At 42.1% G+C, this 18,194-nt stretch overlaps 1 protein-coding gene across 1 annotated transcript in view; it reads left to right on the top strand.

The window, feature by feature from the left end:
* Positions 1 to 18,194, top strand: part of PGBD5 (piggyBac transposable element derived 5) — a 63,113-nt gene that overhangs the window by 4,627 nt on the left and 40,292 nt on the right. The gene's annotated exons all lie outside the window — the stretch shown is intronic.

Below are 18,194 nucleotides of genomic sequence, written 5' to 3'. Positions count from 1 at the left end.
TGGACTTCAGGGTATTTCTGTCAAACACAAAATGTGCTGCAAGTTACCGTATTTGGAGAGCATGCTTCAGGAGAACAGCATGCGCTCAAGGAAAAGTTGCATAGAGCATGTCTAGCAATCAGGCTTTCCTTGAAGAGGTTTAAATTAATATTTAAAGTAATTTTTAATATACTTTTTATGAGAGTACTCTTTTGCCAAAAAGACCAGGTTATGGGAAACCATCATTTATTCCATCATGACTGGTACATGAAAGATAATCTTCTGCACAAGCAAGGGTGCATTACCTGGCAGATGAAATGAGCCCGCATGCAGGATGGTAGCATGTTTCAGCTGCTGTCAGGGAAGGAAGGCACAGCTTTACATTGAAGCAGGGAGCCAGCCACACCTTCTGGGAGCTAACCAGATATAGCTTTGTCTGCAACGGCTTCTGCATAAAACACTCTCTAGTATTTGGTTTGTGAGCGGTAGTGTTTTTTTTTTTCCAGCAGTCTAGCTGAGTGATCTGTTTCACAGACGTCTCTTCAAATTTAAATATGTATATTTCAGCAGCTCTGCCTAATTAACAGGGTATTACATTGCATTAGGCCAGATCGCTACTTCAAGTGTCATGTACAGTAGTAGAAATACTTCCAAAGCATATAGTGGAGAGGCAGTTTGCTTTTTTGAGTCTGTGATATGAAAATTGGAACTTAAATGTTCCAAAACTTGCATGAAAAGTTTGCATGATTTTTGGGTTAACTAGTAGTAAGAGGTAAATGGGAGAATTGTCCAAGCCAATTTAGTAAGTGAAGAGCCCAGAGAATCACAGAGCAGTTGAGGTTGGAAGGGAGCTCTGGAGACCATCTAGTCTGACACCTACTGTGCAAACCATGGTCAGCTAGAGCGGGTTGTGCAGGGCTATATGCAAATGGGTTCTGAATGTTCCCAAAGACAGGAGCCTCCAACCTCTCTGGGCAACTTGTTCAAGTGTGTGACCACCCTCCCAGTAAAAGTTTTTTCTTTTGTTCATTCGCAAGTGTTTCTTTATATGTCATTGATAAGAATTCAGACATGATTGGATTTTCTTCATTGTTATTATGAAGAAGAGAGAACTTGTTTGGAAAGGCAGATGAGAAGCCAGCTTTCCAGCAGATGGGAAAAGTTCTTGGTTCAAGCCTTGAACCGAATCTGAAGGCTTTAGTCTTATTAGATTGAGGTTAATACTTAATGAGTCCAGGCATATAAGTAAACCTATGAGAGCTACTTAATTGCTTATGGAAGATTCTGTTTCAGAAATATCTAGGTCAAATTCTCTCTAAGTAAATAAAGTCTCTGCTGTGACTTGTTCTTGATTACTTCTGTCACCAGAATTAGCCACTTTTGACTTGCTAAGCGATGGAAAATACTGGGAAAATGGCGTATCTGTATAAGCTGTTCTTGCATTCTAAGTAGAAATTATTTATATCTTCCTAGATGTTTTGTGATGCTGTTACATATTGTAATGAATACATCACAAAGATATGCAAAGTGGTAGTGTACATCGTTTATAGGATGACTTAAAGGTCTGATGTTTTGCTAAATATGTGAATTATGCAAAGGCTTAATATTTCATACCTCTTAGGAAACGTAAATATGCTTTTCACATAGTTTTAGAGCACACTTTCCTGCTTCCATCATCACTGAAGCAATACAAGTGCTTGACAGCCTTGTTAATTCTAAAATTTAGAGCAACTTAGCTGCATTCCTTTCCTTTTGCCCATAGCTCTGCTTTTGAACATGTATTTTGTGAATAACAAACTGCTGATAAACTTCACAGAAAAAAACTATTCTCTGCTTTTATACAGAGAACTAATTTTGATAAGTACTATTGACCTTCATGTCTCAAAGCTGTGCAGATCAAGGTCTTCTCCATAGACACTGCCTAGACTTCATGGAGTAACTATGATTTCTCTGTAGATCTGGTAGTGCATCAAATGAGTCTTTTCCCTTTGCAGCTATTTATGGGGTCATTTCAAAGAAGTAGATAAGTTCCTACAAATAACTTGCATTCATTTGTCAACACCCCAGTAACAGTGAAGCAAACATTTTCCTTGTCTGCATACCTCCAAGTCAACCTGGAGAGCAAATTAACCTTTCCCTCCTGAGTCTGAGAATGCTAATAGCTGAGTCGACTTGCTAATTTGGTATAGGATGCTGGGTCACAAGAAGCTGTCCTGGATGCTATTAGAAGGAGCTGGAAATTTATCTTAGGTGTGCTTGTTCATGTTGATGTTTTAATTAGTTTTTGTCCCATGCTTGTCTTCCAAAATTTTGGAGCAGATGGATTGAGTGGTTTGGAAATACAAGGTGGTTCCCAAAGGGAAGGTAATGCTGGATACAGCTATCCATCTTATCTAGACATCAGAGGAATGTAACCCTAAAATACTTCACCTTTCCTTTTTTACTGCCAAAAATTCTGCATGCTATTGGAAAATAGAACAGATGGACTCCAAAGTAATATATGACTAGGACAAATGTGTGAGAATACCAACATTTGACATCTTGCTTTCCTGTGGCAAGGCATCCTTTCCAGAGGTGATCCAAGCTCTTAAAGACCAGGGTCTTAATCAGTCACTGGCTCTACCTGAAAATGAATGGACCCATAACTGAGTGGGTCCTTTTAAAAATGAAGCCAGAGCTCTGAGGATGAGGGACTGCAGGGAAATGTGTTTGGAAGGTTCCTTCGTTTGTGTGGGCCCTGTATATGTACTTCCAGATTATCTCCCCTGGTTTTCTGTGAAGATGACTGGTATTATTGACTCCTGATAGAAAACCTGCTTTTGGTTTTGCTATCTTGGACATGACTTGTACTGACAAACTATAAGAAGAATAAAGAACAAACACAAGCAGCTTCTGTTCAGCCAGCAACACAAAGCTGTAGCTGTGTGACTGAGAACTGGGCAAACTGAAGTGTGGTTGATTTGTTGCACTGTGAAGATGCAAAAATCATGTTAGAGAAGGCCAGATAGAAGACACTGAAGCAAAGAGTATCATATGTATGTACAGGTAGGGGAAAGTAGTTGTCTTGGATGGGAACATTACTGGACTGAGCTAAAAGACAGTGAGCCCAACAGTGGGTACAAACATTATTTCTAGTGGGGGGGAAAAACCACAGAAGACTAAAAGCAGATGCTGCTATAACCATGACTCATGTGTGATTACATATGGCAGAGAGGTGGGTGTGCGTGAAATAGATTAAATTGGAGTAAGAAATAAGAGTATCTTTCTCTAAGTTACTTATGAAATTCACTGCTGTGGAAAGTCTGAGTATCCAGTGCATATAGTTATCTCTGTTTTTTGAAAGATAGGTGTCGGCTAACTTCCTGGTGGGTAGCACTTGCAGGTGTGCAGTCTAGGGTATGTAACTGGGTGTGTAGCTATTCCCACTGCTGTGATAGTGCTGTCTGCTTGCAGGATGTACCCTGCTCATATAGAGCTTGGACAGTGGTAATTTTGTCAGTTCATTCCCTGAAAAATTCCTCAAACTCACGTTTGCTTTTATGCATATGGCTTATGGCATTTGGTGTGGGCATCTAGGGTTAATTATTCTGCCCTGGTACTGGCAGAACAGTTTTACTGGAGTGGTATTGCAAGGCAAGAGGTTGTCAGCCTTCCCCAGAAGGCAGGCTGGTAGATCTTACAACTTCCCTTGCTGCAGTGGCCTGGCAAAAACTGCCTTCAGTTTGGGTCAAGAGGGTCCTGAGCTGGTCTTGACATGTCTGAGATGCTCTTACATATGTCTTGCTGGGTATGTTGCGTGATGGATATTAGCATATGTGTGGATATAAATTCCTATTTAGTCTTTCAAAGTACTGTATAACTTAATGGATCACTGAATGAGAAGATTTTCTTAAGCCAAAGGCTTTTCCCCATTTCTTGGGCATCACAGCTGTGAAAGAAGGTATCAGCTCGTGGTGGTTTTGGTGCCAGGAGTGCTTGTGTGTGCTTAGGAGCTATCTAACTGAGCCTTGAGGAGACCCGCAGCTGTCATTGTGTTCTTCATCAGACTTGCCTCCTTGCTTCATACACTGAATCAAGGGTAACTTCTTGAGGCAGGAGCCATCTCTGCTCTGAGTTTATTACAACATATTACAGCTATTTATTACAACAAACAGTTTCTTGCAGGGACTGAATTTTCTTGGGGGGGGGGGTTAAGGAGCAGATGCAGAAACTGCTGACCAAATAGATATCTGTTGTGGACTAGATTTTATTCTCTCTAAAATTGTTGTTACTGCAGCTGTCTGTTTCTCTCTCCATTTGAATTTGATAAGGTCTGGCTGAGTATCTCCAAAAACATGCTATATGAGGATCTGGCAAAAGCTTAAATGTTCTGATGGAAGAATATTTTTTTCTTCTTTATTGAGAATTTGAAGCTGACTTCCTTAATTGAGGCAGACTTACCAACTTTTTACATTAAACTTTTAGATAAGACAAAAGATGGGAGGGATTCCATGTACACTAGAGGACAGGCTCAGAATTCACATGGTTTCTGACAACCTGAAATAATCCTGGGGAGTAAAAGGGTACAGTGCAAGAAAGAAACACGTAGTGTGAGGGCAACAGCGATAAACAGTGGAAATGGAAAATGGAGGGGAAGAAATAGTAGTGTTTAGGTAGAAAAGGAACAGAAGACTGAAGCTGAGCACAAGATGAATGTGACTCAGCATCATGTTGTTGTGAAAAGGCAAACATCCTCCTCAGCTATTTAAACAGAAGAGTGTACAAGATTTGTGATGAGTCTGGCGTGCTATTTAGGAGAGGTAGTCCAGGTCACCACCCCAGGTGAGAAGCAAATAGTCAAATATGAAGAGAAAAGACTGAGAAGGAGAGAATCTACCAACTGGACCACATTTCAGAATCCTGTTTTTAAGCTAAGTGGCCATGAGGATAAGTAAAGACTATTGTAGGAAAGGGTATTATCTGCCTTATCTGCTATGGAAATTGAATAAAAGGAATAAGGGGCTTAAGTTGAATTGATGGAGAACTAAATCAGTTATGATAGAAACCCTCAAACAGTATGATGCTGCAACAGACTGCTGTACAGTGTGAGGATGGATCTGTGGAGGAAGACAGCCACAGGTCTGGAATAGGCCTGACTAAATCCCTGGTCCAGTCATCTGCAGTAACAGCCGTCTTGACAGGCCAGGACAGTGCAATGTCTGCCCCATATTTCTCCAGTCTACAGGTTGGGGATCAGAAGGCTGGTTCTTTCCTTTTTTTTTTTTTTTTGTGAACTTTGCAAAACTCAAAACTGTTTCATCTTGCAAGGAATACCGTTGGCACTTGGGTCTTCTCTTTTTCCTGATATTTATCTCAAGTATGATTATAGGGTGACTTGTCTATAATGCAGCTGCATAATTCATCCTGCTCTGCATTTGTCTGTGTTTATTCTTTCCTATAAAATCTATTCAGTCTTCAGAGAAATATTGAGATCAGAGTAACAAGCTTAAAGTCACCAGGTCTCTACTTTTTCTTGGAAAGTACTTGTTTTTTTCTGCTGAGGCTGTTACCTTGAACTTGGATTCACTTAGGTTCTTGTTATGGTTCTCTGAGTAGTTGAGGAATAGAAACAAAAATGTGTACTAAACTGTAACATATGAATTACGTCTTTGTCCCTGCCACAGGTATTGCAGCTCCTAGCATCTTGTCCTCAGACTTGGAAACTTATTCTCTTATGAGCCTCATTAGTTGGCCTGAAAACTAAGGCAAAATCTTTGCCTCAACAACTGAATCACTCCTAGGTTATCACGAATCTGTGTCCTGAAAATTGTATTGACCTTGCTTCCTTCTTTATCACTTTCCTCTTAATTTTACTTTGCAAAAGAACCTTTTGGCTTGTTCTGTGCAAGGCACAGCTGTTTCTGATTAGGAGCTATAGGACTGTAGCCAGAAGTACCTCATTCTACAATTCCACTAGACTGGAGTAAATACAAGCCACTTAGAGCTCTGTAAGCACAAATTTGAAAGTGACTTGCTTTCTGGGACAGATGGTGGGTCTAAAATATTCAGCTGTGGATATTTTTGAATTGGTACTGTAAAACTGGGCACCAAATATGAAATTGTTCAAGGAATATGAAATGGACTTGATACTGGTAATACTGTTTTTGAGATGGTATCAATTTTTAACTTTTTCTGTTCTTTTGAGTGTTGGCTGTCACTCCCTGAATCAATGCAAAGAAACTAAATGAGCATTAGGTTCTTTCTAAAAGCAGCTATTTGTATTATATGCTGAAGTAGAACCATTTGATAGCATTTTATGGGCAGATATAGAAGTCGAGTGAGTCAAATGTTAAAATACAAACGATGCCTTTTCTGTAGGCCTTTTGCTGAAAGGCTGACTTAAAAGGGAGAGAAGGGGTCTGTGTGTTGACCTGGAGTGGCTTGATGTTAAGCAGTGTGCTGTCAATTGTTCTAATGTCAGCTTTCTTTCAAAGATAAATGAGAAATGGTATTCTTTCTTTTCAAGCTGAAATGGGCAGCTAAAGGGAGAATGCTTTAGCACAATACTTTAATCAGAAAAGGAGCGAGAAACAAGTATAACAAAAGCTGTTCAAAACTTTACTTTGAAGCTTTCCATTTCTAGTGAATCCTTTTAATCTGTATTGTAACCTTTTCCTAACCTGCTCTTCTCTGCTACAGCATTTAGTTTCTCAAATTGTTTCGCTTCCTAGAACCCTTTGCCATCACAAAAACGACCACTTCTCCTACATCTTAATATAGATCCTACTAATACTTCACGTTTTAACATCATATGCGTAGCCATTATAAACTTCCTTTTTTATTCTTCTGAGCTCTGCTGGACACCAGGTCTCCACTGTTTGTGTTAAAATTGCAGGTAGTCTGGGGCAGGAGTTCACTGTTGAAATTTTGTTTCTTAGTAAGTCAAGCTTTTTGTGATTTTTTTGCTCTGTCCAATGTGCCATTCCTGTGGGAGATAGTAAATGTCTTCCAGATACTGAGTTCTTACCTACCTTCTATGAAAATAGAGGTGATGGGGGCGAGAGCCCTCTGAAGTGCTCCTGCTGAGAGATGGTTTGCCCAAATTCAATCCTCATTAGACAAAACTTGTAGTGAGAAGAGCCCGTAGGGTCTAACAACATCTCCTGCTATGAAAAAGCTAGTTGATGTTAAGAGACAAGGCCATGTGAAACCAGGCTATGCCTGTTCTTGTGTTCAGCATCACATAGAGAAGACAGTTGGTACTTCTAACATACCAAAGTGATGGCCAGATGCCCCTCCAACATGCTGCTCACCCACACCCGCTCCAGCTGATGTTCCAGATCGGAGTGTGTGGGAGATGTCATATGTGAACAACTGTCACACCCACCACAACATCAAGCTCAGAGCATCAAAAAGCTGGAAGGAATGTCGTGCAGCTCAACAAAATTTGTTGTGGATCTGATAGGAGTGGTGGTTATCTGTGGGTTTGGTTATACCATGATTAATCAACCTTCTGTTTGGATAGTTATAGAAGTGTAGAGGCTAATTCACTAAGTGATAGGCCAAATTCCTTGCATTGAAGAATTAAAGAATATTTTTCCATCTCCTCCCGTGTCCTGTGGGTGGTGGTGGGGATTGGGTCTCTTATGTCCAGTTCTTCCCCTGCTTACAGTTACCTTAGACAGCCTTACATCAACCTCCAGCCTAGAGGCAGGAAGATGTAGTCAAAAATAAGTGATAACATGTTTAATAATGTTTCCATAAGAAGTTTTAGTGTCTATTGTTTTCCTCTTTACTCGAGACTAACAGAACTCACTGTTTTGTATCCTAGATACTCATACTGATGGACCATGAATGCTTGCTAAAGTAAGGAGTGACGAAAGTTTTGCTTTCTGTGACCAGTGGTGTAGTCAGCTATTGTCCCTAACTTAGGGAAAGAGAGTAATCAAGCTTAAACTCAAGAAAAAACTAAGTCATTCCTAAGCAGTGTCTGTAAATTTACCTTTTGCTGTGTCTTCAAGGGCTCTGCTATACTTTTTACTACTCATTCTTTTATAGCTATTCCTTTTTTTTTTTTTTTTTTTTGTTACTGACTCCGCCACTTGACACTATTGTTCTTTGGCACTAACACATTTGCTTAGAGCAACACTGGGCTACCAGAAACATACTTAATCTCACAAACATTCACTTCAGTGTAGTGTTGGGCCAGAGCCCAAGAAGAAGTTAAACACTATAGGTTAGAATTAAGTATCTGGTTAAAAGGGTCTCTGCTGCATTAGAGCCTGAAAGACCCCAAAGGAGATGTTGTCAGTTAACTCCCTAACTGTACCTCTGAATTCTTTTTCATAAGATTGATTTTTGCTTTGAAATGCAGACCTACTTCTTCAGGAATATCACCCTTGCATGGGTTATTTGGAAAAAAAGGTAAAAACAATCAAGCAGAAGCATGCAATGTGAGAGTGAAGACTGCACTGCTGGCGGTACTGCCAAAGCACTTGGTAAAATAGCTCTGTGTGGAAGAGCAAACCCACATCCAGACCATGCCTCGTTTCACTTTTCAGCTGATCAGCAGGAATTGATCAAAACTGTCAAGATAATTAAAGTGAAACACAACAAAGATAAACACGGGCCAAATGAATAATCACCATGGAAAAGCAGTTTGGCTCTATGAAGCAGCTCTACCTGCTTCTTATAAGTAAGTAAAAAGCTTTCGGTGCAACTCTGGAGCTTCCTGTAAAACAGCAGTCACATGCTCATATTGCCAGCCTTATGCATTGTCACGTATTCCACTCTAAAGAAAAATTATGTGAAACATCTGCCTTTCTGTACCCTCAATCCAGCTTTTATATTTCTTCCGGAGTAAAAAGCTTTAAGTGTGCACAGACACAAGTCTCCCCTTGTCTGCAAAGAAGACTTTGCTTGCCTTTACCTAATCCCCAGCATGAAAAAACTATAGGCTTTTTCTTGTCATCTTCCTTGGCCCTGTTCCCTAGTGATGGATAAAACTCAGTTGTGTGTATGCCTATGGGAGGTGGATTTAAGAGCAATCACAGGTTAAGTGAAGCAACCTCAACCGTGAAGTTGTTCTGCCTACTCTCTTGTAGTATATTAGGGAGTTGGCCATTTAAATGATTTTTTTTTCTTTTGTAAGGCATCTAGAGATCCCTTTGGGTGTTTATCAAAAAGCACAGCCTGTTTGCTTTGACTATATGAGGAGCTTAAAAGCCTGACATCGTTGCATGCGTAAAATTCAACAGCAAGTTGTATGACTGGATTGCTCCTTAAAAATGGCATTTAACTAGCTTTTAATCAGCACTCTAAATGCTTAAAGCAGTAATTGCTTTGGTATCAGACCTGTGTATAAGTGGTAAAAACTAACATTAAGACCTGTGATCAGAAGGAAAAACCTGTGTTCCCTGAAGAATACATGGGTTGTAATTTGCTTGTCAAGGTTTGAGGAGAGTGATCAGAGTCTACTGAGTGACAGTTTCAGGGCCCTGAAGGGAGGATGATGAGGCTGCACCAATGACTAGAGGAGGGAAATGTCTTTCTACCATAAAAAGTCTCTTTCCTAACAGTATGCATATTGCAGGCGCAGTCTTGCTTATAGGATTAATAAGTTGAATGGCTGACTGCACAATGAGTGTGTGCTTTGGAAATTTATTTCCACTAAAGAAAAACACAAGGCTGTTAAACGTCCTTCTGATTTGTGAGTGATGCAAATTAGAAGTCAAGAAGTGTCAAGGGATGTTAATAAAGTGCATTATGCTTTGAATCCAGGGAAGCATTTAAGCACATGTGTAAATCCAAGCTTTCCGTGTATATCTATGTGATACTGCTTTAATGACATAGTCTGCTTTTAGCATGTTGCTGTACTAACACGGAAGCTGTTATACCAATGCAAAAGTACTTGGTTGATACCATTGCTCTCTTTTTACAAGAAAAACAGTTTTCTAGCCAGGACAAAGGGAAAGGACTCCATTTGAAAGCATACTGGTTATACTGGTGTAAAACCCACTGGTAGATCCAGCCTTCCTGGAGCTGGTAGGATTCAAGCACACACTTAGCTCTGCTGAAGTGAGGGTGACCTTAGTCAGGATCATGCACCCCTATCAATAGAAGGTTTGTTTTGAGCAGGTACTGTGTATCTATGTAAATTTATCTATAAATGTATATATGTGCTACTGTACATATATGTGATCACATATACTATAAAACATGCACAGAAACAGAAATTAAAAAGGATGAGATAAAGATGAAAAATATTATTATTATTTATTAACAGTACAAAAAATGTTCTTCCTACACCAGAATGGATCGTCTTGTGCACTCCCTGGGGTGGTGGCACTGTGTACTGGAGACTGCTGCTGTAAGGCCAATGGGAGGATCTTGATGTGACATTCATCTCAGGTCAGGCAGACAATGCCCAGCAAGCAGGGCTGTGGCCATCTGTGTCCAGCTCTGCTATACGCTGTCTCAGACCAGACACAGAGAGAGAATTTCTGTCAAGTGGCTTGGCTTTGTCAGCCAGGAGTGCTACCAGACCTAGTATTTAGCAGTGATGCAAAGCAGCATGCTCACCTCCTTCCTCTGTCTTTTCTATTCTTTCTCCCTCCTCCCCAAATAAATAACACTCTAGCTTTCCTAAGGGGCTTAAGATTTTGATGACAGTAGGTTATAAAAACTCCAGGCCCAGCCTTCCTAATAATCTGCAGGCTGTTTTTTTTCTCTCCTCTCAAACATCGATGGGGGTTATAGCACTTAGGACACAGCAGAACCTGGCCCTGAGGGAGGAATGTAATCAATTCTTGATGTGGAAGGGAAAATGCTCCTGATTCAGAGCAATTCGCAGTTAGTGAGAAGGAAAGGAGCCACATCAGAGATGATGGAAGAAGCTGATGGGATTGAATGAGACACAGCAGGTCTGTTACTTTTCTTAATTTTGCTTTATGAGGCGGTCAACATAAATAAAGTATGAACGGAGAGAAACGTTGTTTAAATGAGAGACCTTTGTGAATATAGCAACAAGCGGCTGAAGAAGTGGAGGGACAATGCAAAGGAGAAAATCTGTCTACAATACAAAAACAGCTCTAGCAGTTAAGTCTGGAAGGCTTAGGAAGGAGGAGGCTCCCTGTGGAGACAGATATTCTTTTTCTTTATTTGCCTTTCTATTCCTGCACACAGAGTCAAGAGAGCAGGGAGAGACTTAGCAATCAGAACTTGAGGTTTTCAGATACCCCTTTTCCTGTGGGATTCCATATTGAAAGAGTGATTAAAAAGCAAATCAGAAAATGAAAGGAGGTCTGGAAACAGATGAGCATATTTGTTCCCAGCACCGAATCTGCAGTTCTCCAGTCCTGGCTGGAGCAGCAGCATAGGCTGACCTCTCCAGGAGGCCTGAGTTGATGCTGAGGTTTGTGACAAATGAATGCTGACTGAGGCAGTGCCTCAGTGAGGGCATGGAGGGACATCTTGGCTTCATAGAAAAGGCAGCTCTACAGAGGCAGAGAAGCATGGATGTCAGTCACAATGAAGAGATGACTTTTGCTGTGTGAGAGCGGAGGCTTCCTTGGATAACCTTCAGCCGTTTGTTATTTAAGTGGAAGCTGTGGGGCAGCTAGAGAATTGAGTATACCTCATAGGAAATGTGGTGCTAGGTAAATATTGATGTGGCACTGAGGAGGAGTCCTCACACAGGTCTTGGGCATTTCCTTGCCAACAAGGACTGGCCAAGGAGAATATAGGGATTTGCAACAGCAGCTCTATGTGAGTTGTCACGTCTGCCATGAAATCACATTGATTTGGTGGGGCAGGTGGATGGGCTATGCAGAGGAACACATTTCTGCCTTTGCTCACTTGCAGAAATATGTAGTTAACCCTTTTGGTGGTTTGTTTTTAAGCCATCAGAACCTGAGTCCATGCTTTAGATTTTGAATGCCTCTTTATGTTGAGTGGCTGAGGTACCAAGGGACTGCAGGAGATGAGACAGAATACAGCTTTCAGCATTTCCATGTAATGTTGCACTGTCTTCAAAATGAAAGAGAGAAGTCTCCAGCTGCAGACCTCCATCATATGTTGTTCTGGTATTTGATTGCTGCTTACCTGATAACTAGATACTCCTTGCCAGAAAGGGATTAGTAGAAAAGCAACGTGTGATCGTATGACTGCAGACGTCAGTACTCTTAGTTCACAAGGGGCAGTGCTCTGGAGCAGTGCTCTGAAACTGTGGTTGCATGCTTAAAGAATTCATACTAACATAAACCTCACTCATCTCATCACTTAAGTGAAATGTCAAGAGAACAGGGAAAAGGTATGTCAGTCTCAAAAATGCAGGAGGATGGGAAAGGAAAGCAGCAGAGGACTGGAGTCTGGAGAAGGTCAGGGTCAGATAGCAGCAAGCAGGCAGGGAGGGCTGGGAATCTGCAGAAGGGAACAAAAGAAAACAGGACACAAAGCCCAGTGCCAGCCTGAGGCATGGTAAACCAGAAGCAGGGATGATATGATTAAGTTGAGATAGCACAGCCTGTCAGTAGCAGAGGGAAGCATTCAGGGAGGCTGACTCCCAGTTCCTTGACTCAGGAAAATATTTGCTCTGGCTTGGTGGGCAGGCAGGTTGGAAGGGAAGCACCACTTGGGTGGTAGTCACAATTCAAAGCCCTTGTTTAATGGGAACTTTTCCAGTTATTTGTCACTGAGTAAACATACTCCTTTTTGTTGTATCATAAACTAGCCTCATATGGAAACAGAAGCTTATGGTTTTTTTTCCTTTAAGAAAATTAATTTTCCCAGGTGACAGTGTGCAGGATGGAGTAGGGGGGCCAGGGTTTACAGAGTAAAAACACACATTCAGGAACTTCCTTACTCCTATGTAGTTAAAGTATCACCTTACACATGACATTGACTTTGTCTGTGGCCTCTAACCTGTCACAGGCTTTTGTTCCAGACTAAGATTTTTCCAAATTCTAGAGGATTAAGGTCTGGGATATTAATCCAAACATCTGTTTTGAACCCCAGTGTGAAGACTGTACACTTCTGTGCACTTCCGTATGTTTAAGCAATGCTTAAAAAAAAAGGGGGGGGAACATTAAAAAAAACAAACAACAACAACAACAAAAAAAAAGGCAGCAAATTCTAACTGAATATAACAGGAAGAACGCAGCTAGTAAGTGTGAACCTTCAGTTACTGAGGTCTCAAGCTATCAATGTCCTAATCTGTGGTTACAGAACAGGAAGTTATTATTTCTGTTTTAATAATGCCCAGAAGCCTCTATAGGAATCCTCAGTGTAAAGTGCTTGGCACTTTATGAACAGAAGGATATATTTTGCAGTGGTTGTTCCCATGATACTAATTTAAATTTACCTTGCAGGTGCATCCTGCATAATTACCTGCAGATTTTAAGGAACCAATGTCTGAGCCTGTTTTTTATACAGCAGAAAAATTTATTGGCTTTGTCTTGTCTTCCATCCCGCTACAAAATATGACCCAGCATTCATCACCTATGGCTTTTTTGGATGTGAGCACATGAAGTTCTTTGAAAGTCAGCTGTATGAAATCTGTGTTGCTGCTAGGTCTGAAGCGAGAGATACAAGCTACTTCGTTCTTTTATAAGCTGAGGTATGTTCTTACTGTGATTAAGTCCTACAGGTCTTTCAGCATCTGTTGACTATGTTGGCAGTCCCCAAGAAGCCTGGAAAAGACAACCTCCAGGTATATTTGTGATCATATTTTTAGGTGATTTCTGTAACGTTGAAGTGCATTGAGTGGAAGGGAGGGAGGAGGAAGGGCAAGCTTGCTCTCAAGCTAGTGAGCCAGGAATGCATTGGCTTCCAGGTATGTCAGCTGGGAACCTTTTCCAGTGCTGAGTTTGCATCTGGTGAGACGGATGGCTAGCAGGAAGCATTGCCTGCATCATGACCAAGTCTTTTCCCTGCCTGATGGGCAGAATAAACAGCGAGGCTGCATTTGAGGAGGCAAACTTTGGCTCCAGAGTAAAGCACCATCTCTTCTGAAAGGCTGTGGAGGAGTACGTGATATTCTCTGCAAACCTTCCCTCCATGGCCTGCTTCTGCTCCACTTTCCCCAGCTGCTGTGCATCCCAGCGCTGGCCATGGGGCTGGCTGGGGCCTGGTTTGAGCAGTGAGGCCTGCTGCTCGAGGTAGCTGGGGAGAGGCTGCAGGAGTGGTGCAGTGTTGCTGAGGGTCTGATATTTTGAGGTCCCACTCTGACTTCACTGTGGTATTGAGCTCTGAGTTGTGCTTCTGGCTTTCTGCAAATGCTGCTCTCTGAAAGCCTTCCCTGGGGGCACAGGGGTTGGTAAACAGGTGTGCATCACCCTGGAGTCAGCACAGGCAGAACAAATGGGAAATCCACCTTCTTGTACAACTGCATTTTGTTTGCACTTTGTTGCTGAAGAAATGTTCTGGTTTCTTGAAACTGAGAAGTTGTGGGTTTATAGGAGTTGGCCCTAGCAAGAGTTGCAGATACATGATCTCTACTTGCATCTTCCTAGTTAGTAGTCCTACGAAAATAATTAGATTTTTGTGTGCCCCTAAACCTAACACAGGATCTCCTTCTCAGCAAGGAGCACGTGGTTTATAACTGCATGTCCCAAGGTTTTTTAGGCTGCTGGGGTGGAACAGAGAGAATAAAAAGTGGTGAACTTCAAAATTTAAAAGCAGCTGTGTAAATGAACATGTATTATGGTCCTCTCTGGTGGAGGGGAGGTGTCCTCAAATAAAGGTGCCAGTGACTGAAGTGTTGATTTATTTCATTCTTACTGTCTCTAAAGTGATGAGACTTCCTTTGCCTCCCTGTTTGGGGTGAGCACAGCAGAGAAACCATGTCTGACTGGGCAGCTTGTGAAGCTGCTAGAAATGCATGTGCACACTTTACTATGGAGAGCACTACCCTCCCAGGGAGGCTGGTACAGCCCAAAGGAAGCAGGCATGGAAAAAGAGCCTGAATACCATCCCCTAGAGCCCCTGGCACCAGCCTCCTTGGCTAGATTCCGGTTTTGGAGCTCTTCTAGCTGGGCTGCAGCAAGAGCCCCAGCTCCATGCCTGGTGGAGCATTGTGCCATGGCCTTGTCACCCTTTCCCAAGTGGGTGAAGCAGCAGGAGCTTCGTTCTGCACATGGGAAGCAGCACTGAACACTTCTAGGGCAATGGGCTTCCTAATGGCTATTCTCCCTCCTCTTCAGGAAGAGGCTGTAGCTGCTGAAAGCAATTTCACAGCCCCATCCTGTAGCTGCCTTAGCACATGTGGGATGGGGATGAATCACTGGAAGGTTCTGTGCTGAAATGAATGTTCTTGCATGAAAGAACTACAGGTTGTCTGTAAATGCTGTGCTGAGCTGTCTGGATTTCCAAATGATCTTTTTTTCTTTTTTTTTTCTCTTTTACATTCATACTTTGAAAAAAAACAATTTCTGAACAAAGCAGAAAACAATTTCCTCATGAGACTTGTTCAAAAGTGAGAGGTCCATTTTCCAGAGGCATATGTGTGTTTTGCATATAAATGCAGGGGTTGACATGAAAACTTTCAGCATCTCATTAGATGGGTCACTTGCATGTTGACCTTTACTTAATTTAGTTTTTCTAAATGTCCTGATCATTTTCATGAAAAACATACTGGCTATTTTCCCTTCGTCAAACACAAAATCTCTCCCTTTACAAAGGGAGGGTCCTGGCATCAAGTATACCTCATGATGAAAAGGAGCAAGCTGCTTGCAGGTGATGGTATTTGTGAACAGCATGCGCCAGAACTGACCAGAAGCCCTGGAGAGAAAGATGTGAAGACGGATTGCATCAGCAAGGGTTCCATGTGTGGAGTCCTCCCCATGGGGCCATCCCAATCAGCTTTCTGGGATTTAGCAATGGAGGTCACTCTGCTAGTAATGGAAGTTGTGCTGACGTAATTACAAAGCAGCACAGATAGATTTATGTCAGAAAAATGTGCACAGCTGCGCCTACAACCAGAAGTGTACAGCTCAGTGATCTACCAGAAGCCTGTATTAGGGATGATGCATCAAGTCAGTGTGTTGACGGTTGTCTCTGACCTGCTAGGTATGCTCAGTGTCAGCTGGACTGCCAGGAGCAGCGAATCTGCTCTGATTGAGTACGGTAAAATGTTAATAGAAAACTGCGGTGGATGATTGCCATGGAAGCTGCTGGAGCAGGAATTCCCCTGAGAAGGGACAAACGTGTTCAGTCCCACAGTCAAATGAATAATGGGCAAAGTATTACACGAGCCCACACTGGTGCTGTTTCAGCATGTCTCTGCTGCTTTAAAGTGTTTTTTGTTGTTGTTGTTTGTGGGTTTTTGTTTTTTTTTATTATTATTATTATTAACAGTTTTAAACATAAGATCCTGTACCAGTGTTCGGGAGGTTCTGTTGGATGTTGATGATGCTGATTGGTAGGTTGTAGGATCTCACCACAGAAATAAAGTAAGTGTATAATTAAAGGTGTCAGCCTTACCTGCACTGGGCTTTTTAGTCTTTCTATTTCACTTCCCACAGCTTGAGGGCTTAAAAAATGATGGTAAACAAAGAAATACCCTTAATTAAATGTTTTTTCATTGTGGCTTAAATCCGCAACAAGCTTCACTTCCGTGGAAGGCTGCCACAACATGTCTCACATGTGCTCATTTTCCGATCTGCTGTTGTTGGCACAGCGTACATTCAGGCAATGGGAAGGGCACGAGAACTGTCTGCCTGTTCCCCTGAAGATGCCCAGAACTTGAACAGCTTTCATGCAGTGTCCTCTCCCACCCAGCAACCTGCTGAGTGACAGCCAAAGCCCTCCACCATCCCACTTGACAGCCCAGTCCTGTTCTTGCTGCCCCACTGAAAGCTGATTTGGGCTGCCCCAGGCCACCCTCCTGGCTGGCACTGCCATCCTGGGCCACCATCACATGGAGCAGGAGCCCTTCTCGTGCCAGGGGGAGCAGGGACATGGCTTTGCCTGACCCACTCTAGGTTGGCATGCTAGGCTTTGCTTTTGCTCTAACACTGGTTTTTGCTCTAACACTGAAGAAAATGAGGTGGGAACCTGGATGGAGTATGTAGCAGCTTGCATTGCAGGAAATGCTTTGCTGAATTTTACCACTTAGTGTAAATGTTACTGTTTGGTTTGTTGAATAAACACATTCTTTATTTAACTTGTCGTAACTCAGTGCTGTCTGAGGGGGAGACCAGGGAGTGCAGCTGTCCTCTCCACCAGAGTCAGCACGGAGCTGCTGTGTGCAGCTGTTCAGGGCCAGGCGAACCTGGGCAGTCCTTTCTCACTTGTCCTTGGACCATTTTAGACTTAGCTCTGCATTCTCACGGTGGATAGAAGTTGGCATACAATGCATGGATCGCTTTACTGCTATGGGGAAAATAATCGTTTTTAACGCTGGAGAGAGAAGAGAAAGTGCCCTTCCACTGAAGCTGTTTGACACAGTTCTTGTGCCTATGGTTATTACAGGCAGACACGAAGGCATTGGCAAATGCTTGCTCATGGAGCTTGGAGTAATGCAGTCAAATCATGCTTTGCTAAATAGTTTGGAATAAACTTGACTGAAAACAAATGCAAAGCAAAAAAGTGTGTGCTACTGAATGCCAAGACAAGGTATAAAGTAAGTCTGGTGGAAGTGCTGTAGCAAAAAATCATACAGAAAAAAATCATCCAGAAGCACAGGCTTCTGAGAGTCTAGCAGACCCATCTTCGGAAAGATGATGTCCAATTTTTTCATTCTCATATAAGAAAGGCCCTGTAGTCTCTGTGGTTTTTTCCTTTGCATTCTCCTAGTGTGTCTCTGGGCTCCAAGCAACTCCACAGCATGGCTCAAGTTTTGGTAATTGATACAGAATTCTCTTGCTAGGTTGTTCTAAGGGGAAGTAAGACTCACCCACCAAAATAACAAATGTGAACATCCTACATGCTGCAAAATACTGGTCAGAACCACAGCTGCTATAAATTAAGGTGACTCCTTTGGCTTGACAAAGTGGAGTTGTTATTGAAGACCTGGTTGCTGGTTTTTAATAAGATGAATGAAATCCATACATCATAATACACTGCATTAAAGACCTGGATACTTTGCTGCCAAGGTTCTGCAGGAGGGCAGTATCCAAAATAAACTGGAATAAAATGCAGAAGAGAACTGTTATATGCTCTCACTTCAAGCTGTCTTGACAGGTTTGTCATAAGGCTGTCAGATTGGCTATGGTTTGAGAATGGTCTGATGTACATTT

Source organism: Aythya marila (assembly GCF_965140915.1).
Source record: "Aythya marila genome assembly, chromosome: 3".
In the NCBI taxonomy this organism is placed as follows: domain Eukaryota; kingdom Metazoa; phylum Chordata; class Aves; order Anseriformes; family Anatidae; genus Aythya; species Aythya marila.
Note: the sequence above shows the minus strand (reverse complement) of the source record. Positions and strands in the feature narration are given on the sequence as shown.